Consider the following 24636-nt stretch of genomic DNA (forward strand, 5'->3'; position numbering starts at 1 on the left):
TTTTCATGTGTCAAAGGCGTGGAAGAAGTGTTGTATTGTAGCTTTCCAGAAAATGAGATTGAGAAAATGGTTTTGGTTTCAATGTTCTTGGAGGAAAATTCTGTGTATCCAGAACTGGTTGACAGACAAGGTTTCATATGCGTGACAGCAGCATTAGCTCTATCTCCCTCTCCGTGGAGGCTGCCTGACGTGTTGAATATTTGCTGCATTTTCCGTTTTAATCTCGGATTTCCAGCAGTTAGTTTTTACAGCAACATTTGAATAATTATTCATGGGCGGGGTTTAGAAACTGCTCCAGCTGTCCGTGCATGTTCCAAACAATACGAAAACATTAACACATATATACAGACGGAACAATCTCTGGTTTACGTGCGCGGCTCAGAGCGGAAGTGCAACCGCGCGCAGACGAGGCTGTCTGGGCGACGGTCCCGGAGACGCGGCGCTGGAGGACGAGCTGGTAATGTTTGCACAAGTGGCTACTGTTACTTATTCAGCATGAAATGTACGAGCAAATTGCAAGCAATATACCACCATGCTTGCAATACAATATCCCACCTCGTTCAATAGTTGCTGGTGGAAATTATTTTAACAATCCCATGGAGGAAAGGGGGCGGCTGCTGGCTAGTGCTTGCAGTTGATTGGACGGTCCCAGTACATGTTAATTTCCCATTGGACAACTGTAATGTCAATGGAATTGGTTTATCGGAAGCAACGTTGGCAATTTCTGCTGGAGTGTCTAAACGGGAAGTCAGCAAGTTATATTATTGATTTGCCGTGATAAACATTTAATTATTGAGTATTTTATAGCTGTGTTACAACAGATAATCCTTTTAAAAATATTTTGTTTTCAAAACCTGCTTCCGAACTCACTGCTTATTTCCTACCAACTCTGCCGACATGGAAGGGAAAGGACTTGCATTTACACAGTTCATTTTATAACTATCAACAGTTCTAAAGTATTGTGCAGAATTGGGCACCAGGGTTGTCAAGTCTGGCACAATGTTTTCCCGTAAGTTTGTTGAATCAAGCGATACATCACGAACACTGCAGATGAAGGAATTTCATAAATCAATAATAACGAAAAACCACTAATCTGAAACTTGAATTTGACAAAACGTTGAAAATCTGGCAGAGATTTGGAATGGAACATGATAGGTACTGAAATTTTGGCACTCAGGACTGAAGTACTGAGGTAGAAACCCCTTTAACACCAGCAATACACAAAATGTCAGTTGCCATTCCACCAAAGTGCCAGTCAGTATGCAGGGTCAGAAAACCTGAAATAACTTCATTGGCATTAATTTTCTATCTGAAATCCATGATATCTTTGAAAAGGAAGGACAAAGGAAACACGTGCATTGGAACACTTCCAACTGGCGATTCTCCGCCAAGTTACATAAGACGTTCAGCTGAATTGGGCCATTTGGCCCATTGAGTCTGTTCTGTCATTCCTTCAGTTCTGATTTATCATCCCTTTCAACTCCCTTTCTCTTTCCTTCACTGTAGAAACTTGAAGCCCTTACTAATCAAGAACCTATCAAGCTCCACTTTAAATATACCTAATGACCTGGTCTCCACAGCTGTCTGTGGCGATGAATTCCACAGATTCACTGTTCTACGGCTAACGAAATTCCTCCTCAACTCTGTTCTAAATGGACACTCCTCTATTCTGAGGTTGTGCCTTCTGGTCCTAGACTCCCCCACTGTAGGAAACATCCTCTCCATATCAACTCTATCTAGGCCTTTCAAAATTCAATAAGTTTGAATGAAATACTCCTTCATTCTTTTATACTCCAGAGAGTATAATCCAGGGCTATCATACACTCCTTGTATGTTGAAGCTTTCATTCCCTGAATCAATCTTGTGAACCTCCCCGATGCTGGCACATCTTTTCTTAGGTAAGGGGCCTAGCAGTGTGCCTCAGGGACCCCTACTCTTTGTGATTTTTATAATGACCTGGATGAGAAAGTGGAGGGATGGGTTAGTAAATTTGCTGATGTCACAAAGGTTGGAGGTGTTGTGGATAGTATGGAGGGCTGTCAGAGGCTACAGTGGGACATTGATAGGATACAAAACTGGGCTGAGAAGTGGCAGATGGAGTTCAACCCAGATAAATGTGAGGTGGTTCTTTTTGGTTAGTGAAATATGATGGCAGAATTTAGTATTATGGTAAGACTCTTGGCAGTGTGGAGGATCAGAGGGATCTTGGGAACCGAGTCCATAGGACACTCAAAGCTGCTGTGCAGGTTGACTCTGGTTAAGAAGGCATATGGTGTTTTAGCCTTCATCAATCGTGGGATTGAGTTTAGGAGCCGAGAGATAAGGTTGCAGCTAAAAAGGACCTTGGTCAGACCCCACTTGGAGTACTGTGCTCAGTTCTGGTTGTCTCACTACAGGAATGATGTGGAAACCATAGAAAGGGTGCAGAGGAGATTTACAAATATGTTGCCTGGATTGGGGGGGGCATGCCTTATAAAAATAGGTTGAGTGAACTTGGCCTTTTCTGCTGGAGCGATGGAGGATGAGAGGTGATCTGATAGAGGTGTATAAGATGATGAGAGGCATTGATCGTGTGGATAGTCAGACGCTTTTTCTCAGGGCTGAAATGGCTAGCATGAGAGGGCACAGTTTTAAGGTGCTTGGAGTAAGTATAGAGGAGATGTCGGTTAATTTTTTTACGCAGAGAATGGTGAGTGCATGGAATGGGTTGCCGGCGATGGTGGTGGAGGTGGATAAGATAGGGTCTTTGAAGAGACCCCTGAATAAGTACATGGAGCGTAGAAATATAGAGGGCTATGAGTAACCCTAGGTAATTTCTAAGGTAAGGACATGTTAGCACAGCTTTGTGGGCTGAAGGGCCTGTATTGTGCTGCAGGTTTTCCATGTTTCTAAAACTGCTCGCAATACTCTAAGTGCGGTCTGACCAATGTCTTATAAAGACATTACATCATGGTTTGTATGTTCTAGTCCTCTTGAAATGAATGCTAACATTTGCAGTTGCCTTCTTTAGAACTAACTCAACATAAGGCATGGTAGCGTGGTCAGCTCAATACTTTACAGTACCAGAGACCTGGGTTCAATTCCTGTAAGGAGTTTGTACGTTCTCCTTGTGACCTCTTGGGTTTCTAACGGTCGCTCCAATTTCCTCGCTCTGTCCAAAGACGTTCTGGTTGGTAGGTTAATTGGTTATTGTAAATTGTCCCATGATTAATTGCTGGGTGGCATTGCGCGAAGGGCTGCAAAAAGCCTACTCGGTGCTATATCTTAATAAGTAAATAACTTGCAAGTTAGCCTTTAGGGAATCTTGCACTAAGACTCCAAAGTCCCTTTGCACCTCTGATTTTTGAGTTTTTTTCCCTGTTTAGAAAATAGTCTATACCTTTATTCCTTCCACCAAAGTGCATGACCATACATTTCCCGACACTATATTCCACCTGCCACTTCTTTGCCCTTTCCGCTAATCTACTTCCTCCTGCAGACTCCCTGCTTCCTCAACACCACTTGATCCTCCAGCTACCTTCGTGTCATCTGCAAACTTGGCCACAAAGCCTTCAATTCCTTCATCCAAATCATTGATATATAACGTGAAGATAGGTGGTCCCAATACCAACTCCTGTGGAACACCACTAATCACTGGCAGCCAACCGGAAAAGGCCCAGTTTATTCCCACACTTTGCTTCCTGCCAGTCAGCCAATCTATCCATGCTAGTATCTTTCCTATAATACCATGGGCTTTTATCTTGTGAAGCAGCCTCATGTGCAGCCCAGTCAAAGGCCTTCTGAAAATTCAAGTAAACAAAATCCACTGACTCTCTTTTGGCTATCCTGCCTGTTATTTCCTCAAATAATTAGAATAGATTTGTAGCCAAGATTTCCCCTTAAGGAAACCATGCTGAAGGGAAAATATTAAAAAATATAATATTTAGTGTTCCTTCACTCTCAGTGGGTCTACATCCCAGATTTTATGGCAGTCTGTGAGTGCCTTTACCAGAAGGACTGCATCTTTTAAACCACAGTTCGCCATTTTTCCAAAGGAGAATCAGGGATAGGTAATTAGTGCTGGCATTGCCAGCCGTACTTGTGTCATGAAGAATGTTTTTTTTTTGTAAAGTACGAACGCTTGTAAGATATAATCAAATGGAAAGCCAGAAATGCAGATTAGTGGTCTGGAGGTTTACATGCCTACTGACAGTGATTCCTTACACCATACACTGTAGCTATTGCTTGCTCAATTTGTTGGCCTGTTTACAAAAACCCTGAACTGCTTTTCGAGTTCTACCCCACCATTGGAACTTTAGTCATAAATGGATTAGAATAGTTACTAAATAGTAAACAGATGGTTAAAAAGCAGCAGAGATTAAGGTATTCAATTCCAGAAAACACTAAAGATTTCTGGACAAATCTGATTGGAAAGCATATTGTAATATGTTCTATGAGTTGGTGTTATGTTACAGCTGCATGAACCTCTGGTGACACCAGAGCATAGTGTTCTGCTCTGGACACTGCACCACAAAGGGCACATTAACCTTGGATGCTTTGCTCTACAGACAAGAACTTGTACTGGAACCACAGGATAAATGCAGGGAAATGCATGTTTCTTCCATACAGCAGAGACTTTATCTGACAGTGGTGTTTAAGATGCTAGGAGGATTTCTAGGGGTGATCATATGGTGTAAATGGACGGGAACATCCTGAACATAAAAGCATCATCTTAGAATAGAACCCTAAAGCACTAAAACATTAAAATCTAGTTTAAATCTGTAACTTTATTCTCTCAGATCCATAAATGACAGATCAATTGAAGATTTGTGGAACTCTGCAGGGAGGTATTCAAAGCAGGTAGTCAAAGATCTCTATGAAGTTCCTTGGAAACAACAGTGGCTTTGCATTGGAATTGTTTATTTTATATTGAATTATTTTGAGGATACTGTATATATTTCGGCCTTATTACGTGGATTTATATTACACTTTATCCTCGTTATATGTGGGGGATACGTTCCTTGCAGTTGACGCATAATGTGAATAATTATTTAAATGGAGAAAAAATGGGGATGCGTTCCAGAGGCCTTCCTGAATATCTTTTATCTGTAATTTATTCATATTTTCATACCAATACAACACAAGGCAACATTCATATTATATTTAAGGTAATAGTCAATGTAATAAACCATGGAAAGTTAACATTCTGGGGTGTGCATTTCTCACCACCAGTGGCTGGTGTGTTTGCTCCGGGAGATGAGTGGTTGTTGTGGTGTTGGGCATGGATGGTTGTGGTCATCAGGATCATATCAAGCACAGCAAGGGGTGAAGCAGGACTCAGAGAACTGTTAGAACTGCCGGTACCGGTTTGAAGAAAGTGGTGAAGGTTGTTTGCTTGGCAGCATTTTGTTTTTCAGCATAAATTTGCTTGTAGGGAAGAAGGGTTGATGGCAGGGAACGACTGAAATGCTGACTCCTTTCTAAACTTGGGTCCATGTCCGTCTCCATTTGTGCCAAGTGTTCCGACTTTCACCATTCCCTCACCGTTGGTAACCTCCCGGGATTTTCAAAATCCTCTGTTGCTTGCAGCATCTGAGAGATAGTTTGCCGTAAAAAAAAAAATACTCCTTGAATGTGGATCACACCTTGGTCAAGTGGTTGAATCAGCGATGTTGTGTTAGGCAGCAGGAAACGCGCTGTTATGTTAGGATGAGTGCTGTCCCAATGTTTAGGATGGGTTGGCGCATTGTCAAGCAACAGAAGAACTTTAAAGGTAAGATTCTGTTCCCGGTAGTAGCATCCCAGAGCTGTGTTACCTTCACCTGTTGCTGCACTGTTTATAATTTCCAACTTTTTTTCAAGTGTTAAAGCGGTTCTTTGCCGCTCGGCTGATGGCCCAGGATGACATTGGATGCTTAGGAGGCATAGTTAAATATTTCAAGCACAAAATCACTGCACCGTAGGTAAAACCAACAAAAGTTTAAGAGCGCAAGATCGCACATCCACACCTTGCCAAAACCAATGCGAGACTGGCGGGTGTGAGTCTCTGAGGCATGCGCACGTGACTTGTATTGGCAGGAAAGCAGTGCCCCTCATATAACTGCAAGTTTTGGACGCATATAAGGAGATATTGGTAGAAATAGGTTCTTCGCATAGCTGTGCATCCGCATAGTATGGAGACGTATATAATGAGGATATGGTGTAAATAGTTGATTATAGGATTCTGCTAAATTTCAGTGAACAAAATATTTCAATAAATAGAATTCATCCTCTTGATAATGGACTTGAACACTTTGAGCAAGTAAATCTGTTTGGCAAAGAGTATTAACTAAATAGAATCTTTGGACTTGGATGTGGCTTGAAAGGCTGTTCTTGTTTAGAAGATCATAGCAGACTGTTTCTTAGAACCACTGCTATCCACGTGGTGAAATCACTTGTGGTACTCCCACAGAGATGTTAAAAAGGCAATTCTTGGATCGAAGAGTTGGAATTGTATGACCAAAGCCGAATATAGGCTGAAGTGCTCATAAGAGGCTTATTTGATGCTAGAGTAATGGTGGATTGAGAACCACTCTCTCCTAGTGTGAACTGATGAAGAATGCAAGCTGAATTGCGGAGGTAGAGTGAAAACGGGTGGGGTCTTATTAATTGAAAAAAAGAGAAGAGTGATGTGAACGTGGGGCGATATCTTCAAGGCTAACATGGTGAGATGCAACAATACTTTTAAAATTGATAGCAAAAATTTATTGTTCAATAAATAAAAGTGTGATCAGAATAACAGCATGGAAGAAATGCATTCATTTTATTCTGTCCATACAGTAAATGCCATACAGCTGGTTCCACCCTCCATGCCTTCTCCACAAAAGCCTGAATTTTCTTTTTCTTTTTAGCAATTTATTCAGTTCCCTTTTGATGTCTGCAGTTAAATCTGCCTCCCACTACTGCCTTAGCAGTGCAATCCAGACCCCAAAGATTCACTGCCAAGAAAGCTTTTTTTTCTTATTTCAGTTTCAATCTTTTGCTAATTATCTTCTGGTTCTGGAGATTTGTAGACATTTCATTTCTTTTCATTCTGACTAGAGATTTTGTTTTTTTTCTCTCAAACACTTTTGCTTGAAGGAGAGCAACCACAGTGTTTCCCATCTATTTACGTGATTAAGCTAGATTAAGCCTGGAATCATGCTTGTTAATTACCTGCTTTTCCAAAGCATCCATATTTCCATGATCACAGGAAATTCTGCAGGTGTGGACAATCCAAAGCCACATACACAGAATGCTGGAGGAACTCAGTAGGTCAGGCAGCATCCATGAAAATGAACTGTCAATGTTTCGAGCCAAGTCTTCTCCAGGACTGGAAAGGAAAGGGGGAAGATGCCAGAATAAACAGGTGGGGGAAGGGGATAAAAGGTTATCTAGATGATAGATGAAGCCCTGTGGGTGGGAAAGGTAAAGAGCTGGAGTTGAAGAAATCTGATAGGAGAGGAGAGTGGACCATAGGAGAAAGGGGAGGAGGAGGGACCCGGGGAAGGTGATAAGCAGGTGAGAAGAGGTAAGAGGCCAGAGTGGGGAATAGAAGAAGAGGGGAGGGGTGGGAATTTGTTTTACCAGAAGAAATTCATATTTTTCATGAAGTGCAATACACATTCGTTGTTTATCTGTCCTGTTAGCTGTGGTCTTTCATGGATTTTATTACATTGGATTTACTGAGTATACTCACAAGAAAATGAATCTCAGGGTTGTATGTGGTTATATATATATATATATATATATATATGTACTTTGAATTCAGTTCCCTCTGCTTTGAAGTTTTGTGTCATCTGCAAATTTGAAAATTGTGTCCTGAGTATCTGTATCCAAATTAGTAATTTCTCTTTAAATAATTGTCAACATTGTAAACTCATACATCATCACTGAAAATCAAAAATAAAACAGAAGATGTTAGAAGTAATGGTAGGTTAGGCGAGATATGTGGAAAGAGAAACATCTCACACCAAAATGCTGTCATCAGAATGGTCTGTAGAAATGTCTTTGCCCTGATAGGTTGATGCTGCCTGACTTGCCAAGTGTGCCTAGAATGATCTGTTTCTCTTTTTTCCCCCCAGAGTACCTGCCACAAACTTCCACAGCATGTTGAACCTAGACTATAGTTGTTACTTCACTTATGACAAAATCCTATTCTGGCACTTGTGTTTCCTCATTGTGTGTTACAAGTGCTTTGCAGTGACACAGTAGCATGTTGGCAACTGAAGGAGTTTGTAAGCCTAAATATTTAATTGGTTCTTTGGGTTGTAATTGTTTGAGTAATATGTTATTACAGAAAATGGTGGAAGCATTCAACGGGTCAGGAAGCACCTGTGCAAGGAAAGGCAGAGTTAATGTTTCTAGTGATGCTCTTCATCAGAACTGGGAAAGAGCTGATGCCCCTTTCGCTGCCATATTATCCTTTTCTCAGCCTATCAGAGACACTCACTTTGTTCTACTCTTCCTTCCCCCACCTCATCTGCTGATGAAAACTAATTAATTTTCTCATTTTCCGGTTCTGACAAAGGATCTCGCACCTCTGAAGCATCATCTCTGTCTTGCGTGTGGCGCGGTGATGTAGCGGTTAGCAAAATGCTTTACAGCGCCAGCTGTAAGATTGTAGTTCAGTTCCTCCTGCTATCTGTGAGGAGTTTGTACATTCTTCCCATGACTATGTGCGTTTCCGCATGGTGCTCCGGTTTCCTCTGAAATCCAGAGGTCGTAAATGTCGAGGTTAGTAAGTTGTGGGCATGCTATATTGGTGCTGGAAGCGTGGCTCCACCTGCAGGCTGACCTGAGCACAATCCTCGCTGTATTGATTTAAAACAAATGTCGCATTTCACTATACAATTTTGTCCTTATGTTTCAATGTATACTTGGAAAAAAAAGTTAATCTTTAATCATTTCCACAGATGTTGCCTGATCTCTTTTTATTTCAGATTTCCAGCATGTGCAGATTTTTAGAATTGAATTGTTAAATTTAAGTTTGAATTACTTTGGGCCACAGTTGTCATTTAGAGTATAGAATACGTGCCATACTCTTACACCATAAGACTCAGGAGTAGAATTAGCCATTCAGCCATTGTCTACTCCAGTATTTTATCATGGCTGATTTTTAAAATTCCTCTCAACTTCTTTTTCCTGTCTTCTCCCTGTAACCTTTGATGCCGTTGATAATCAAGAATCTTAACAACCTTCTCTTTAAATATATCCAATAACTTGGCCTCTACAGCCATCTGTGGCAATGAATTCCACAGATTCACCACCTTTTGGCTAAAGAAATTCCTCCTCATCTTTGTTTCTGTTCTAAAATTGTTCCCTCTGGTCCAAACCTTCCCCCCCCTCCCCCCACCCCCAGCTATAGGAAACATCCTCATTACACTTACTCTACCTAGGCCTTTCAATATTTGACAAGTTTCAGTAAGATTACCCCCCCCCCCACCCCATTTTTCTAAATTTCTGCAAATAAAGGCCCAGAGTCATCAAGTGCTCCTCATACGTTAAATCTTTCATTCCTGGGATAATTCTCGTGAACCTCCTCTGGACCCTCTCCTATGTCAGCACATCCTTTCTGAGATAAGAGACGCGAAACTACTCACTATGCTCCAAGTGTGGTCTGACCAATGCCTTACGAAGCTTCAGCATTACATCCTTATATATTCTAGTCCTCGCGAAATGAATGATAACGTTGCAGTTCTCTTCCTTACCATGGATTCAAACTGCAGTTTAATGTTTAGGGAATCCTCAATGAGGACTCCCAAGTCCCTTTCTACTGCTGATTTCTGAAAATAATCTACACCTTTATTCCCCTACCAAAGTGTAAGGCCATACACTTTCCTATACTGTATTCCATCTCCTACTTCTTTGCCTTTTCTCCTAATCTGCCTAAGTCAGGAGTTCACAACCTAGGTCCATGGACCACTTGATTAATGGTGGGGGTCCATGCAATAAGAAAGGTTAGGAACCCCTGGTCTAAGTCCTTCAGACTCCCTGTTTCCTCAACGTTACCTGTCCCTCCATCTATCTTTGCATCATCCACAAACTTGACCACAAGGCCAATCCAAATCATTGACATATAACATGAAAAGAATCGGTTCCAACACTGACCCCTACGAAACACTACTAGCAGACACCAGAAAAGGCCCCCTTTATTCCTGCTCTTTGCCTTCTGCTACTCAGCCAATTTTCTATCCAGGATCATATCTTTCCTGTTATACCATGGATTCTTATCTTGTTTATCAGCTTCATATGTGGCTCCTTGTCAATGGCCTTCTGAAAATCCAAGTAAACAACATCCATAGACTCTCCTTTGTCTGTCCTGCCTTTTATTGTCTCAAAGAATTCTAACAAATTTATCAGGCAAGATTTTCCTTCGAGAAACCATGCTGACTTTGGCCTATCTTATCATGTTTTTCCAAGTACCCCGAAAACTCACCCTTAATAATGGACTCCAACATCTTATCAATCACTGAAGTGAGGCTAACTGGCCTATCATTTTCCTATCTTTTGCCTCCTTCCCATCCCATAGAACGGAGTGACATTTTCAACTTTCCAGTCCACCAAAACCATTCCAAAGTGTAGTGATTCTTGAATGATCACTGTTAATGCCTCCTCAGTCTCTTTATCTATCTCTTTTAGAACCCTGGGGTGTAGTCAATCTGGTCAAGGTTCTACCTTCACCTTTCAGTTTCCCAAGCACCTTTCTTTAGTAACAGTAACTGCACTCAATTCTACCCCTTGACGTTCTTGAAATTCGGGCATACTACCGGTATCTTTGACAGTAAAGACAAATGCAAACTATTTATTATGTTTGTCCATCATTTCCTTGGTCCTTATTACTACTTCTTCAGCATCATTTTCCCGCAGTACAATATCGACTCTCACATCTCTTTTACTCTATATATCTGAAAAATCTTTTGGTATCCTCTTTTATATCATTGACTAGCTTACCTTCATATTTTTCATTTTTTTTCATTTCATTTTTTTTCTCTCCTTATGACCTTTGTAGTTGCCTTATATTGGTTTTTAAAAGTTTTCCAATCCTCTAATTTCCCACTAGCTTTTGCTATATTTTATGTTTTCTCTTTTGCTGTTGTGCTTTCTTTGACTTCCCTTGTCACCCACAGTCACCTCATTCTCCGTTTAAAATACTTGCTCTTCTTTGGGATGTATCTAACCGGCACTTTCTGAATGAAGAGTTAATAAAACGTGCACTTCACAGCTACATTGATTGCAGGTATCAAATGTGAGGTAAAGATACAAAGTGAGGAAGAAGCTAAGCTGTCTGTCAGTGGCTGAGGAAACAAGTGCTTCTTCGAAGCGGTCAGTATTCCTGTCCCAATTTATGGTCATCTGGATACAATTGACAACACTGCGAATGGCCATGAGACATGAGTAAGCTGAGCAGACAAGTGGTTAATTCTGTACATCAGTTCAGTTCATGGCTCTCTCAATCTTGCATAGGTGAACAGGTATAAAACTGTAGGAAGGATGGCCCCAATTCCTTGTATTAATTTTTTTTCCTCATGTACTTTTACAAATTTATAATACCTTCCATTCTTTCAAGTTTAAGACATCTTCGGGGTGCAATGTATTAGCACATTGAAATATTCTGATAATTCAGAAATGGCTGAACGGTAGAAGTCACTTAGATCACATTTCTTCCCCATTCTGATGTTTGGTCTGACATAAACTCTTGACCATATCTAAATGCTTTTATGCATTGACTTGCTATAACGTAATTGTCTGATTAGATACTGGCATTGATGTGCACCTGTACGGGGTACCTAATAAAGTGGCCGCTGGGTGGATCATTAAGCTATGTAAGTGTATGAGTGTTTGATTAAAGGCTTTGTTAATATTTAAATCATTACTACTGATTGGCTAGAGGTAAATTACACTGGACAACAAATTTTGTCAAAAGTGTTGCTTCCTCAGAAATTACTTTTGTTATGATAGACCACGTGAAGCAGAGCACAAACATAATTTCAGACTATCTGTATCATGTAGGAATTTGGAGATACAAGAAATTAACTTCAATTGAGTATCATGTGTTTAACTGCACAATGCTATTGATGCTTTGCAATAGTTCAATTAAGCTAAAAATGTTTTGTTGATGACTTTCGTTTGTACCCTGTCTGAGGCTTCTCACTGAAGTGTCCAACAATATTGCTGGATTCCAGTTTCTCCATGATCCCAGTGTTCTGGTGAAACCTTTCACCATGATCATCACTGACAGCACCAAGATTTGCAGGGAGGAAGTCTAAGTGGGAATGTTGAAAATGAATCTTTAGTGACATGCTGCACTTTGTGGTTTTGTAAGCTTGAAACATGTTGCCAACTACCTGCACATAGTTTAGTGCTCTGTAGTTGCCTAGAAAATTTTCAACAACATTCTTGAATGCCTGACATATGATTTTCTCCGGACCCACTAGAAGTTCTTCAAGTTGCCTGACATTGATTACCTGTTTGATTTGTGGACCAACAAAAATACCGCCTTTACTTTTGGTGTCAATTATTCTGACTTGAATTATGAACTGAAATAAAGGCGATTTTAAAAGAATGGTAATTTTAATGATCAGCAGCCCAAAACCGATCAGGTACACTCAAAAGTATTCAGGAAGCAAAATCTGTGTTCTCCAATGTTAGTGTTCAGATTGCTTTTGTATACCAGCAAGTAATGCAGCAAAGGTTTCTTTGATATTAAAGTGACTTTTCTTCCTTAAGCATTTCACAATTCATGTGAAAATATCAATATAGTTAGGCCTTTTGAGGTACAACTAGTCTTTATGAGAGTGCAGAGGGTGATGAGCTCAAGTCCCTAAGGGATGTGTTTCTGATAATAACCTTCATTTCAAATATACCAATATAGATCTATTATTCCCTTTCCACCTCTAGTGCAACACATTTTAAATTACACTTGATACTTTATGCAAATGGCTATCTGATTAGACACTGTGGCAACGTCTGTTAATGTCTCCCAGGATTTCTGTGGAGTTTTGTTTACGAACCATCAAAGCAGCACCGGAGAATGATGATTACTATGTTGCTTTGAAGGCCGGATCACTAGCCATATTTTACATTTTATAATTAGAAAAGTACAGTAGATCTTAATGCAGCTTTATCTCTGCTCTGTGATTTAACTACTGTACAATATCAATGGACTATGAATTTGTACAATGTGGAAGGATGTGCATTTGAAAATGAGTTTAACTTGGAGTAGAGCAAAATTGTAATTATTTACAAACCTTTCGATGACAGCTGGAAAATTCAAATGCTATCAGAAATCCACCAGGAAGTCTGGCAATGAAATGTGAGCCTGGAAACGGGAATCATTTGCACATGTTCTTAATCTTCTATAATTTTTGTTTTCCATTTTTTTGTGTACTAGCAACCCTTTCCTGTTAAAATCTCGCCTTTGTGAAAATAGCATCAATTATCTTTAGGGAGGCTGGTGATTTCCCAGCACAGCAGACGGATGCCTGTTGAAAGCAACTTTCCTGTCCCTGCCATTCCCACCCCTCACCACCAACCACTCCCCAGCCCACTTGTGTTTCTGATACTTCAGTTGTAATCTCTTGTGTTGCTTCAGTTAATTCGTGCATCAAATAAGGATGAATTCTAATTTCTGGCAGAAAACTCTCCTAAAAAATGTCAACAATGGCTTTGTTCCTGCAGGAGTTTCTACCTTGCTCATTGGAACAATAGGTGTTCTTATTTGCTTGTAGAACAGTAAGCTTTTTAGAAATTTGTTCTCACTGAAGTAACAACATTTCAAGGGCCAGCATCCAAACTGCATTTTATAGCTGCCTATTCCTCAAGAATCTATAACCTTAGTTTACACACAACTCGCGCTTGGAATGGAGCCTCATTGGTATCTCGAGTGATCTTTCTGTGCACCAAAATGATTTCTCTGAGTATTTGCAAATGCCTCTTGGTGGTGACATGGAGGTAGGCCATAGGCTGTTAGAGCAGCCTCATGCACTTTGTAGTCATGGAAGGGGTTGTTAACCAAAACTTTTAGGGACCACTAACCATTAACTGCTGTCAGTAGCATGTGTCTCAAATAGCCTCTGGCAACCTACCTGGCTCCTGGCCTTCACACGTGGCCTGGTAGAACCATATCTACTGACAGGAGAAGGGGCAAAGGTGGGTTACTGGCACCTTAAAACCAGTTGCTTTGCGCAGATGAGGCTTGTCAGACGTGGTTGGCAGTTGGTGAAGGAGAAGAAAATCTGATCTCAAACTTCTGCTGGCTTGCAGTATACCCACTTGTGAGGAAGGCTTTGAGAGTAAATCCCAAGGAAATACTTGGAGCTGGAGTCCCTAAGGCAGGCCTAATTTGAGTTCAATGCTGATGGGCAACTCCTGCCGCATCGCTAGTGCCAAACTGTATCAGTCTTTGTCATTCCTTTGGATTCATCAGATGCGTGGGGGGGGGGGGGGGGGGGTCTGCTGCGTGAGCAACAGCTATATCATACTGCCCTGGCTTGTGTATCGACTTCAGCAGCTAGGACGCATCATCCATGGTCAATCCTAACCAACAGAAGCCATCAATGTGATTAGGCTATACTGTCAGTATATAGTACCAGGGATGACTCCTGGCAGCACTGCCTCCAGTAACCACCTGCTGTCACTGCTCTCTCTGGGTTTACATGAGCTAAAGTGCAACATCAGAGATGGAAGGCGTTTTTAATGTCAGTCAAGCAGACGCCCACAGGTAGAAGCACATGCGATCTACTATTTGCACTAACCATATTCATCAAGAATGGTTCCCAAATTTATCTGAAGGCAAGTGTTTTGACCTTAGTGCAGCAGATGATCGAGCATGATACACAAGCCTACTTGTTAAAGTATCCAGGAGCTTGCCTGCATAGCTTACTGATGTTATCAAGCTGGTTCTGTGTGGCAGATGCCTCAGGGCACAAGTGGGTGGGAACATTAGTGCTTGGGGAAAACAGAACAGCAGCTTACTTCAGAATCTGAATTCACCTTCAGATCAACAAGATAAGCAATAGCAGCGGGTGCAGGTTGTGTGGCTTTTTTGAGTCATGGCCGATGCTCCCCCTTTTGAAACATGTTCCCTATATCACCTCGTTCACTCAATGCTCAAATAGCAATCTTGGCCTTGAATATACACCCTAAGGTGTGGAATTCCAAAGAATTTTAGCCATCAACGTAAAATGAAACTCTCCTTATCTCAGCTCTAAATGGCTGATCCCCTGTCTTATCCTGGCATTCTACTGGTTAGCAGAACTCTTTACAGCGCCTGCCAGTGATCAACAATCGGATTTCAATTTCTGCCATTGTCTGTAAGGAGTTTGTATGCTCTCCTTGTGATCACATAGCTTTCTTCCCAGTGCTCTGGTTTCCTCCCACATTCCAAAGACAGATGGGTTAAGGTTAATGAGTATGCGATGTTGACACTGGAAATGTAGCAGCACGTTGGGCTTCCCCCAGCATAATCTTCCTGATTTAATTTGATGCAAACAACACATTTTGCTGTGTGTTTCATTGTGCATGTCACAATAAAGCTGTCCAGATAGATTAAAGGTCTTTCTGGCATCCATTTTGCCAATTTCTCTTGGAAAGATGCAAGTACGGAGACAATTTAGAAGGATATTACTGGGTCTGGAAGACCTGAGTAATAAGGAAAGATTGAATAAGTTAGAACTTTATTCCCTAGAACATAGAAGATTAAGGGGAGATTTGATGGAGGTATACAAAATTATGAAGGGTATAGATAGGCTAAATGCAAGCAGGCTTTTTCCATTGAGGGTGGGTGAAACTACAACTTGAGGTCATGGGTTAAGGGAACCCTTTTTGTTGATTTCCACCATGAAGAATTCTATCTTAACACCAAAAGCCAATGGAAAAATTGAAAATGAACCACAGGTGATGAGGGAGCTGAAAGTAAAGGAACCCTTAGGTAGAAGTGATCAAAAACAAAGAAATACTCAAATGGCAAACTAGTGCAACCTTAGCTGACAAGGGAAGTCAAAACGAATGTGAAAACAAAAGAGAGGGCATACAACAAAGCGAAAATTAGCAGGAAGATAGATGATTGGGAAGCTCTTAAATACCTAAACAAAGAAACTAAAAGAATCATTAGGAGGGCAAAGATGAAATATGAAAGCAAGCTCACAAACAATATCAAAAACTTTTTCAAGTACATTTAAAAAAAAATTGGTATAGGACTGTAAGAGAATGAGGCTGGAGAAAAAATAATGGGGGATGTTAGTATTCATTCCAAGAGGTCTAGAATACAAGGGGAGGGTTGTGAGACTGGTGAGATCTCACCTTGAGTATTGTGAACAGTTTTGGGCTCCTGGATGTGTTGGCATTGGAGTGGGTTCAGAGGAGGTTCACAAGGATGATTCTGAGAATGAAAGGGTTATCTGGGCCTGTACTAGCTGTAATTTGGAAGGATAAGGGTGGATCTACTGGAAATCTTTTGAAAGTTGAAATGTCTAGATGGAGTAGATGTGGAAAGGATATTTACAATGATGGGAGAGTCTAGGAGAAGAGGGTACAGCCTCAGGTTAGAGAGGCATCCATTTAAATCACAGATACAGGGAAGTTTCTTTAGCCAGTGGGTGGTGAATTTGTGGAATTTGTTACCACAGGCAGCTGTAGAGGCCAGGTCATTGGGTGTATTTAAGGCGGAGATTGATAGGTTCTTGATTGGACATGGCATCAGAGATAGAAGATGTAGAAGGCTGGGGAGTGGGGCTGAGGAGCGGAAGAAGGATCAGCCATGATTGAATGGCAGAGCAGGTTTGATTTGTCAAAATGGCCTAATTTTGCTCTTGTGTCTTATGGTCTAACATTAAGATAGATACTTTGTTTTCAGTTGAGGACTATTTCCATTTAACTACTAGCTTATCTCAAGCTTGACAACATACTACTTGCATATCAAACTTCGGCTTGAGCTTTACTCCCTCTGTGACACACGAGAGGCTGCAGAAGCTAGAGGTTTAGAATATAAGAGCAGGGATGTGATGTTGAGGCTCTATAATGCATTCATGAGACCACACTTGGAGTATTGTGTGCAGTTTTGGGCACCTTATTTTAGAAAGGATATACTGACATTGGAGAGAGTTCAGAGAAGATTCACGAGAATGATTCCAGGAATGAATGGGTTACCGTATGAGGAATGTCTGGCAGCTCTTGGGCTGTATTCCCTGGAGTTCAGGAGAATGAAGGGGGATCTCATAGAAATATTCCGAATATTAAAAGGCCTGAACAGATTAGATATGGCAAAGTTATTTCCCATGGTAGGGGAGTCTAGGACAGAAGGGCACAATTTCAGGATTGAAGGGTGTCTATTTAGAACAGAGATGTGGAGAAATTACTTTAGTCAGAGGGTGGTAAATCTGTGGAATTTGTTGCCAGGAGTAGCTGTGGAGGCCAACTCATTGGATGCATTTAAGGCAGAGATAGATAGGTTCTTGATTAGCCGGGGCATCATAGGGTATGGGGTGAAGGCAGGGGAGCGGGGATGACTGGAAGAATTGGATCAGTCCATGATTGAATGGTGGAGCAGAGTTGATGGGCTGGCTGGCCTACTTCTGCTCCTATATCTTACGGTCTTAAATCTTAAACAACAAACATGATATGCTTGAGGACGTCAGCAGGCTGGGCAGCATCAATGGAAGAAAACAGTCATTCGAGTTTTCAAGTTGACCAATGACTGTAATATGTGACATCCCCAGCCCAACATTAGCTTGGAAGGTTTTCCATCTCTACTTCCTTTGGGGCTGGGTAATGTACTATTGGAGGGATCTAAATACCATCAAATTTCAATGAACAGTCAGATGCTGAAGCATGATACATGCTCATTACATCTTGACTATCTTTGACTGAATTCTGGCATTAAAATGTCACTTGGATAAAGTAGCAGCAAAGCTCAGGATGCAATAATTTTCTCCTTAAAATAAATTAGCTTCTCATTAGGAGTGGATATTGCACCCCTTTGAACTTGTGATCTTATGAACCTACTGACCTCTGCTGTGCCTATTGTCTTGTTATTATTTATTGTAATGCTTCCACTGTTTTGTGTACTTTATGCAGTCCTGGGTAGGTCTGTAGACTAGTGTAGTTTCTGTGTTAGTTTACGTAGTTCAGTGTAGTTTTTGTATTGTTCATGTAGCACCATGGTCCTAAAAAACGTCTCATTTTTACTTGGTACTGTACCAGCAGTTATGGTCGAAATGACAATAAAAAAGCAACTTGACTTGAACTTGATTTGTGCTCAGTAACATTTTGGCCTAATCAGAATCTGGTTTATTATCACCGGCATGTGTTGTGAAATTTAACTTAGCAGTAGCAGTTCAATGCAGGAAAGAAAAATTAAATCAATTACAGCATATGTATATTGAATAGATTAAAAATCATGCAAAAACAGAGATAATATATATATTAAAAAAGTGAGGTGGTGTTCACGGGTTCAATATCCATTTAGGAATCAGATGGCAGAGGGGAAGAAGTTGTTCCTGAATCACTGAGTGTGTGCCTTCAAGCTTCTGTACCTCCTTCCTGATGAGCAAAGGGCATGCCCTAGGTGCTGGGGGTCTTTAATAATGGGCCCTACCTTTCCGAAATGATGTCCTGGGTACTTCTTTGGCTAGAACCCAAGTTGGAACCAACTAAATTTATGACCCTCTGTAGCTGCTTTCTGTCCTCTGCAGTAGCCCCTCCATACCAGACAGTGATGTAGCCTGTCAGAATGCTCTCCATGGTACATCTATAGATGTTTTTGAGTGTTTTTGCTGTCAGACCAAATCTTTTCAAACTTCTAATGAAGCATAGTCACTGTCTTGCCTTCTTTATAGCTGCATCAATATGTTGGGACCAGGTTAGATCCTCAGAGATCTTGACACCTAGGAACTTGAAACTGCTCACTCTCTCCAGTTCTGATCCCTCTTTAAGGATTGGTATGTGTTCTTTCATCTTGCCATTCCGGAAATCGACAATCTGCTCTCTTGTTTTACTGACGTTGAGTGTCAGGTTGTTGTGGCACCACTCTACTAGCTGGCATATCTCGCTATCTATACGTCATCTCGTCTCCATCTCTGAGATTCTCCCAGCAATGGTTGATTCATCAGCAAATTTCTAGATGGTATTTGAGCTATGCCTAGTCATACAGTCATGGGTGTAGAGAGAGTAGAGCAGTGGACTAAGCACACACTCCTGAGATGTGGCAGTGTTGATCGTCAGTGAGGAGGAGGTATTATCACCAATCTGCACAGATTGTGGTCTTCCAGTCAGGAAGTCCCGTTGCAGAGGGAGGTACAAAGACCCAGGTTCTGTAACTTAACAATCAGGATTGTGGGGATGATGGTACAGTATAGTTGATGAACAGCATCCTGACATGGGTCTAAGGCCATGTGAAGAGCCATTGAGATTGCATCTGCCATTGACCTATTGTGGCGTAGCTCATCCATGTTGTATCTGGACTGGGTAAACTCTCAGTGCAAAGAATCAGCACTGTCTTTTTGGCTCTTTGTGAATATGTAGTTGCAGTTAATGTGCTTAGTCAGAAACGATGACATATGATGGAAGGTGGTCTTTGCCCAAACCGTCACACTTGGTCTCTAACAAGCTTGTTTGGAATAGATGAAAGTACTGAATAAATTAAAAATTTGCTCTGTCTGCTTCTCACTGGGCGGTAGCATATAGTCAAAAAGGAATGAGTTTTGGAGGCAGTTTAGAATGCACTGATGTAACTTTCTAGTGCATGCATTGTTCTCATCTGGGAATAAATGTGTAGGCAGGCACAAGCTTTTTAATTTTTATGACTCAAGGTAATGAAACAAATAGACTCAGTTGCCGCTTTGAGACACCTCTTGTACTCGTATTGCTGTCACTGAGTGTATGCATGTGTGATGCACCATCAATAACTCTCGGAGACGTGAGTTAAAGTAGGCTTTTATTGGCTGTAAGAAAGCACAAGTAGCAAGTGACCACAACACAACATCCTGGAGACTGAGGAAGGGGCTGTGCCTCCAATCGCCTTTATACCGGGGTCTGTGGGAGGAGCCACAGGAGCAGTCAGCCGGGGGGGGTGTCCAGACAGGTATATGTAGTTCACCACAATGTGGTCTGTCACTGCTGTAGTCTGATGACTTCAAGGTTCGACGGGTTCTGTGTTCAGAGATACTCTTCTGCGCAGCACTGTTGTTACGCTTGGTGATTTGAGTTTCTGTCACCTTCCTGCCAGCTTGAACCAGTCTGGCCATTCTCCTCTGACCTCTCTCATTAACAAGGCATTTTTGCCCACAGAACTGCCATTTACTGGATGTTTCTTTTTGCTTTTTTGCAATATTCTCTGTAAATTCTAGACACTGTTATGCGTGAAAATCCCAGAGCTTTCAACAATCATTCCACGGTCAAAGTCACATTTTTTCCCCATTCTGATGTTTCGTCTGAACAACAACTGAACCTCTTGACTATGTCTACGTGCTTTTATGCATTGAGTTATTGCCACATGTTTGGCTGAGTAGATATTTGCATTAACAAGCAGGTGTACCAAGTAAAGTGGCCTCTGAGTATATTATTGACAGGTAATTCATCAAAGTAAGATAATTATATACAAAAGGCCATAAGACTATCTGTAATTTAATATTTTAATAAACAGATGGTTGATATCTCGTTTATGTTTTGGAATATAATTTTGTTTTCCATTTTCAATCTAACCCTTTGTATTTTTTCATTGTTTGTGCTAGTGCAAAGATGGGAGCTCAGGAATGACCACATACAGATAAAGAAAATGAAAGGAGCTATATCTTGATTTTAGGTTGTAACCATTGAGTAGATAGAAATATCTACTGCACAATACAGGCCCTTTGGCCCACAAAGTTGTGCCGAACATGTCCCTACCTCAGAAATTCTAGGCTTACCTATAGCTCTCATAGCCTGGTGTTAGCATTCATCGCAGTACCCCCCCCCACCCCCACCCCCAGAGCAGTTACAAAACTCGTAGTAAGGCCATTGAGGTGATGTTGTTGTGCCCATATGGAAAGGAGCAAACGCCTAGGGATACACAGGAATATATGGAAGCTGCAGACTGGTGTGTTTCGTACATGGAAGGCTGTAAAACCTTAAATGACCCATCTCCAAAGTAGCCACAGACCAGTTGTGTTAAAAGTTGCTGTAGAAGAGAGGGACAACAAGTCATAAACACGGGTGCTGCAGATGCTGGAAATCCTGAGGAACATATTACTGGAAGAACTTGCAATGGGTCTGGGTCTGTAACATCGGCTCCTTGTTCCTCTCCGGAGATGCTGCCTGATCTGCTGAGTTCCTCCAGCATTTTGTGTGTGTTACTGTGGAGGTGATGGAGAGTGTAGTTGTTTGGTGGTGATGGTGGTGGGGCAACATAACTGTTTACTATCTCCACTGTGGTCCAATACCCTGACAGGGAGCTTGTGTTGTCCTCTTGCTTATACAAGGTGCAGGATAATCAGTGAAGCAGGAGTCACACCAATGATGCTCTGAGGTACAGTACATTAAACAATGAGACTGTAGTCATGACAGAGCAAGGGAAAATGATTGTACGTATAGTCAACCCATTGGAATATGATTCTAGCAGACTTTGTATTAAAAATATTTGAAAACAGAATGGACACCCTTTTTATTCACACGTGTAAAATCAGACTTGTTTATATCATTCCTGCCTGGATCTGGCCAGTTCAAGGTTGCAGTTTCATCCAGAAGTATCACTAATCTGATTAACTTCAGATAATATTGATCTTGGATCATATAGTACTGAATAAATGTGCACTGACCTATGTCTATAAATTAATCCTTTACAATAGTTATTACCTATTACAGCTAAGTGTTGTTCTGTTAGACTGCCAGCAACAGACACACACATGATATTAAATGTGAGTGGGTGATGTGGGTCAGCCAAGCATCTGTCACTTTTCCTTGGATTGAGGCCAAGTTTTAAAAAAAATTAAATTTCTCATGACTGTCAGACAAATTCTTTCAAATATCATACTATCAATCTGACTCAGCCCCTCCATACTTTCATACAAAACACCATATTCAAAATATAGTACTATCAAAATATAGTACTCTTTTATTTTCACATATAACAATTTTTAGTCTTTACCCAGCTTCTGAGAACGAACAGGACCCTCCACAGAAGTTGAAATTTACAATCAAACGTACTCTTGAAGACTCCAGTTTTACAGTGAGGTGATTTAAAACTTGCAGATTTCCCAAGAACTTTCTTTGAGGTAATTCCTCAGGCTAAGTTATTTTATTTTACAGCTGTCTTTTAATTCTTGGGGATGATTTTGGGGACAGTGGAGATTTAGAGGTCAGTGTAGCATTTGGGGACTGAGATGTGGGAGAATTAGATGTTAGGCCAGATTTAAGCCTCCGCTCTGTGTTTGAAGGCCAGTGATGTGGACATAGGATGAAGAACGTCCATGGTTGGATGTCCGGCTGGCAAACTAGCAAGGGCTGGTGGCCATCTCTTCCCCTTTCCCCCCCCCCCACCCCAGGTCAGCAAGTGTTGGTGGGCTCAGGGAATGGAGTTCTGTGTAGGCAGGAGGCATAAAGTTTGGTGACTCCTTAGATATGCAAGTTGGTGAAACTGGAATTCAAAGCCTAGTGTTCAGGGTCCCGTCATTGGTAAGTCCATAGTTTGAGGCCTAATGTTTAAGATCCTGTCATTGAGGAACCTGGAGTTCAAGGCCAAGAGTTTGGGGTTCTTATCCAGAGTCCTCTTTTGTCATTATCGGTAAGTTTGGGGTCGGCGCTGAAGGTCAATCAGAAGTTTAAAGGTTGAGGCTGGATGGTTGGAACCCTGAATATACCGCCAGTCCACTAGGATATCAAAGCCCAATGTCTGAATCCAGGAGTCTGCTGGAGGCTGAAGACTTCCTGTCCTGGGTTGGAGGACTGTGTATCTGCATGGTTGTGAAGGACACAACAGGCCTAGTTTGACTGTTGTCGTTCAGCTTGTTGTGTTCCACGTTGTTCTGCAAAGCATTGTGGGTATACTATGTTGTCGCCAGAATGTGTGGCAAGGCAAAACTTGCAGGCTGCCCCAATGCTGTGTTCGTTATTAACACAAACATTTTTACTGTATGTTTCAATGTACATCTGCTAAATAAAATTAATCTGAAAGGTGAATCTGGCTTAATCTTCCAGTTAAGCACTGCTGTTAGTTTTGAAATTCATGCCGCCATTATGTTCACTTACTGTAGATGAACCTTATACTCTGTAAAATAAAGTTCATTGTGTATCATAGAAATTATGTTTTGTTTTATAGTCTACAGTTATTTTCTCCTAATTTAAGCATTTTTTTCTTCCTCTGCTAATGGATTTGTTTGTGAAGTTAAAATAGAGTTATTGGACGCAAGATGCTGGAGGAACTCAGGAGGTCAGTCGACATCTATGGATAGCAATAAAGAGTTTTTGGGTTGAGAGCCTTCATCAGGACAAACAAAATGTTGATTGTTTATTCCTATCCATAGGTGCTGCCTGAAGCATTTTGCGTATGTTACTTTGGATTTCCACTATCTGCAGAATCTGTTGTATTTGTGAGAAATTAAAATGTCCCTTTCAACATATTATTCCATAAGCTCTGCTAGCTAATATCAGAGGCAGGTCTTCTCTGTTTTATTCATCATCTTCAAAATTCTCTTTTCCTTTTCAATCATGACAACTAACGGCTTTCTGAACGAAACTGATGGCAGGAATTGACTAGCTGGTCCATTGGAAAAACAGGAGAATTTTCCAAATACCAGAAATCAAGAAATAAAACCTAAAAATGCAGTTAGTTCTGAGAAGGCCAGGCAGTACCTGTGAAGAGAGAAACAGTTGATGCTTCAGGTTGATAGCCTTGTAAGAAAGGTTAGATATTGAACATAATTTAAGTTTGAGAAGAGAGGGAGGAGATGGGAGACAAACATTCGATGCAGTATTAGATAGTGATGCTAGCTGGGAGAGGTGGTGAAGCCTTATTCATCATAGGAGAAAACCTAGAGTAGAGAGACGAAAAGAGCAATGCTAGAACTGTGCAATGCAAATCACTGCACTTGTTGGTGAAATTAAAATGAAATACTAGAAAATCTTCAGCAAAAGAGATTCTGTAGATGCTGGAAATCCTAAGCTATGGACCTGGACCCCAAGATCCTTCTGTACCTCAATTCTTTTAAGAAGTCTACTATTAACCGTATACCTTCTCCATCCATTTGACCTCCCAAATTGCAGCACGTCACATTTGCCTGAATTAAACTCCATCAGCCACTTCTCTGATAACGTCTGTAACTGATCTTTATCCTGCTGTATTCCTTGTTAGTCCTTTACATGAAAAGTAATGTCTGGATAAAAGTATTATTGTGGCTCTAAGTTTTAAATTATTGTAGTGTAAATTTGCTAGAAGACTCAGTGTGGGGTTTGGATACATGAAGCAATATTTTGAATAAACTCAAATGGAAGATCAATCAAGAGAACATTAGAATTGTAAACCAAAGATAATAAAGGAATAGAGGTGGATTTCCTCAGTAGAGGTACTGGGTTTGCAGAGGACAGACATGCAAGTGTGCTTTTTGAGGAAAGTCTGCCTTTGAGAACTCATCTCGGAGTCAAATGTATCAGCAAGTTCGAGCCTGGTCT

General features: G+C 41.0%; 1 protein-coding gene across 1 annotated transcript in view; it reads left to right on the forward strand.

Moving 5' to 3' along the window:
• Nucleotides 1-316: 316 nt before the first annotated feature.
• Nucleotides 317-24636, forward strand: part of triqk (triple QxxK/R motif containing) — a 64975-nt gene continuing 40655 nt past the window's right edge. Inside the window, exon 1 of the mRNA XM_059978702.1 lies at nt 317-457. The gene's annotated coding sequence lies outside the window, so the exon portion shown is untranslated. The remainder of the gene's footprint in view (nt 458-24636) is intronic.

The sequence above is a fragment of the Hypanus sabinus genome, chromosome 1 (genome assembly GCF_030144855.1).
Source record: "Hypanus sabinus isolate sHypSab1 chromosome 1, sHypSab1.hap1, whole genome shotgun sequence".
NCBI lineage: Eukaryota > Metazoa > Chordata > Chondrichthyes > Myliobatiformes > Dasyatidae > Hypanus > Hypanus sabinus.